Source organism: Hevea brasiliensis, chromosome 3 (assembly GCF_030052815.1).
Source record: "Hevea brasiliensis isolate MT/VB/25A 57/8 chromosome 3, ASM3005281v1, whole genome shotgun sequence".
NCBI lineage: Eukaryota > Viridiplantae > Streptophyta > Magnoliopsida > Malpighiales > Euphorbiaceae > Hevea > Hevea brasiliensis.
Genome location: NC_079495.1, coordinates 74,229,656 through 74,234,007, shown reverse-complemented (window position 1 = coordinate 74,234,007; position 4,352 = coordinate 74,229,656).

Sequence of the window (4,352 nt, the reverse complement as noted above, 5' to 3'; positions counted from 1 at the left end):
ATGAATTTAATTAATGAGAAATTAATTAATAGAGATTAATTAATTAATTTATATTTGATATAAATTGATTAGAAGAAGAGAAATAATTATTTTGGGTTAAGAACTCAAAATTAAGACACAAGGGCATTTTGGTCATTTCACAGGGTGACATGTGGCACCATGAGATGGTGACACATGACATTACACATAAGCTTACCAAATGTCTTTTAATCATGTAAGATAATTAAAATTAAGATTAAATATAGGTTTGACACTTGGCACAATGTGATTGGGTCAATTAAACCTAGAATCAATCAAAGGGTGACATGTGGCAAGGGTTTATGTGTTGACCTAGCTATATAAGTATTGTTATGAAAAGAAAATAATACAACCAGCAGCTCCTCATCCTTGGTGTCGCCACTCAAGAGTCTCCCTTCTCTTCCTCTTCATCTCTCATTTATTCTAAGAGATTAGAAAACAATCTCTTGAATTAAAAATACAAAAATTGTTTCTAATGACCTGTTTACATCTTTAATCTCTTAAAAGGCAGACTTGATTTTCTAAATGATAGAAAAAGCTTTAGAAGCTATTCAAGGGCTGCCATAGGTGTTCTTGGTGTGGACAAGCTAGAGGGACAACATTTGGTGTCTTGAAGACGAATCTCAAAGGTGCAAATACACTGCAATGCATCAAAAGGTTAGTGTGTTTGTTCTTGATTTAATCTAGGATTCTAAAATTAATCTGATTAATTTTAAAATCTTAAATGGCAAATACAGATCCAAAAATATATTAAAAGTGTTTTAATATGTTGTTTATCATTGAAATCAAATAAATAAAAATAAATCTTGCATGATGCATGTGACCCTAGGTGAAAATTTTTGAATTCAATGGTATAAACTTGTGTTTTTCACGGTTCCGTTCCTTCATGAGATGGGTCTGATTGATACCTCCTCAACATGGACACATGAAAGACATTATGTGTCTTCTCCAACTCTGGAGGTAGTGCCAATAGATATGCCAAAGGACCCACTCTTTCCAGAACCTCATATGGCCCAATGAAACGAGGACTCAGTTTTCCCTCTCTGCCGAATCTCATAATTTTCTTCCAAGGAGAAACCTTGAGGAATACTTTCTCACCCACTGTGTACTCAATATCCATTCTCTTTAAATCAATATAGGACTTCTGACGGTCTAATACAGCCTTGAGTCTATCTCTAATCATCCTGATCTTCTCCTCCGTTTGCTGAATAATTTCTAACCCAATCATCTTTCTTTCACCTACTTCATCCCAATACAGGGGAGTTCTGCATTTTCTACCATACAAAGCTTCATATGGAGGCATCCCAATACTTGATTAGTACCTATTGTTGTAAGCAAACTCAATCAAAGGCAAGTGTATGTCCCAACTGCCCTCAAACTCAATCACATATGCCCATAGCATGTCCTCTAAGATCTGAATTACCCTCTCAGACTGGCCATCTGTCTATGGGTGGAATGCCGTGCTGAAGTTCAATCTAGTTCCTAGGGCTCTCTGAAGACTACCCCAGAATCTAGAAGTGAACCTAGGATCTCTGTCTGATACGATGGATACTGGCACTCCATGTATTCTCAAAATCTCATCAATGTACAACTTGGCCAATCTTTCTAAACTGTAGTCCATCCGAACTGGCAGAAAATGAGCAGACTTGATTAGTCTGTCAACAATGACCCATACTGCATCATGACTCTTCTGTGTCCTCGAAAGTCCCATCACAAAATCCATTGTTATTCTCTCGCATTTCAATTCTGGTACTGAAGGTGGATGTAACAACCCAGTAGGTACTTAGTGCTCTGCCTTCACTTACTGACAAGTTAGGCATTTGGAAACAAATTCGGCCACATCTTTTTTCATACCCATCCACCAGTAATGCTCCTTTAGCCCTCTATATTTTTTTGTACCACCAGGGTGCATGGCAAAAGGAAACTCATGTGCTTCCTTCAAAATGATCTGCCTCAAATCAACCTCATTAGGAACACACATTCTACCCTGGTGTAGTAGTAGACCATCATCTCTTATTGAGAATTCTGGTTTCTTGCCCTGTCGGACTTCTTCCAACAGCTTCTGATACTTCTGATCGTTCTCAGCAGCCATTCTGATCTGATCACTCAATACTGGCTGTACATGCCATGCAACTACTGTTTGCCCCTCATCATTAATTTCTAAGCTGGCATGTAATGATCTCATCTCATGCACCATAGACAAAGGAGTAACTCGTAGACTTGCCATAGTCTTGCGACTTAAGGCGTCAGCCACCACATTAGCTTTCCCTGGCTGATAGTTTATCAGACAATCATAGTCCATTGGTACACACTGAATAGCAGTAGAACACATCACACTGGCACGGACATATGAACGTGTGGAGCTAGGATTAAATAACACATATACATCTTGGTCAAGGATGGAGAAATTACCACCTACTATGTCTGATGTTTCAGCCTCCTCCCTCTGACGCATTGTATACACTCTGACTGGTGCGCCACTGGGTACTAGCTGGTTAACAGTGCTTTGACTTTCAGGAGTGTTACCAGGACCCCTACCTCTGCCTCTACCTCTACCAGCTGGCTGTGACCCTCTAGGTGTAAAGACTTGGGCTGATCCCTCAGATGTAGCAAAAGGTCCAGATTGGCACGGACTAGTACAATCCTTAGTGAAATGTCCGCTCCCTCTACAGTTAAAACATGCACCGGTGGCCTTGAAATAAATCCCACCATGTGTTCTACCATAAGTTTCACACTGCTATACTGATAGAGCTCCTTGGGGTGCTTGCTGGGTCTGCTGACCAGACCGGGGTGGTCTTTGGCTAGAGAATCTGCCTCTGCCAAATCTGTGAGAGCTAGATCCTCCAGACTGTTTTCTCTTCCCTAAACCACTTTTAGGTGCTTGTCCAGTAGTCTTTTCAGTCTTCTCTTTCTCTGGAGTATCCTTCTTCACTGCCCCTTCTGATTCTATCCTTTCTAGTTCTAGGGCCTGTGAAATCAGCTCAGAAAAATTCTGGTGTCTGAATCCCACAACTTGCATTCTTAAGTTAGGCCTCAACCCACCCTCAAACCTCTTACATCTATCTCTGGGAGTGGTGACTAAGCTTCCCGCATAGTGGCTTAGTCTTGAAAAGTCCCGATCATACTCCGCTATTGTTCTATCCCCTTGCTTTAGACTCAAGAATTCTTGCAATTTCATATCTACATATGCATCAGGAACCCATTTATGCATGAATTCCCTCAGGAAGTCTGTCCACGTCAGTACAGGTGGCTTAATCAGGCTATGGGGGATGGTCTTCCACCATTCATATGCATCCCTTGCAGAAGAGATACTGAGTATTCAAATTTTAATTCTTCGGCACACTGTAGTTTTATAAATACCCTTTCCATTCTTTCTAACCACTGTTCTGCCTCCAGTGGATCCACCATACCCTTAAACTCGGTGACCCCAAATTTCATTAATTTTTCATATTGCAGAGCCAAGGGTTGTGGTTGTGCTATGGGTGCTTGCATCTGAGCTTGAGGTGGCACATTTTCCACCATTTGATGAAAAAACGCAGCCATCTATTGTGCAAACTGAGCAGGAAACTGCGACTCTGGAGTAGGAGCTAGAGTGGCTGATCCACTCACGTTCTGGAGTGCTAGGGCTTCCCCTTGGACCTCAGCCTCAACAGATTGTTCCACGGAATGTTCTCCCTCTTCCATTCCATTTCCTAAAAATTTCTACTTCCTGAAATCAAACACAAGGAGGTTGACCTCCGTTAGTGCATATTCATGATGTAAATATGTCATATGTATCAATTAAAGACACTTAAGTAGTTGTACTTATCAAAGAAATATTCACACACATAGTCAAAATTTATTGTAAAACCATGCTCTGATACCACTAAAACATGTCACACCTCACCCCTCTGTAAGGCATGACATGATCTCGTAGAATACCTAATGAACTGCCGAACTCCACCTATCGATAACTCATTAAGTATCCTATAAGGGATTTTAAAACCATTTTCTTACATTTTGGAAGTGGTAAGCATTTTGGTAGAAATTAAAATCATTTATTCGAAGTTTTAAAACTACTTAAAATTTTTGTCCCATTTTATTTTTCAGCAAATTTTATAAAAATTTTGGCAGAGTGCCGTCTGCATTTTAAGTAAACAGTTCTTCAAACACCTGAGAAAAACACTTCCAACAAATTTTTCAGCAACTCCCAACCCAAATCAACTCAAATTTCTCAAATCAAATCATTTCAAAATAATTCCATCAACATTGCATTCAATAAAGCTAATTTACATTCATAAGTTTAATTTACAGATATAAAATCCAAAAATAATATTATTATAATTTATAAATAC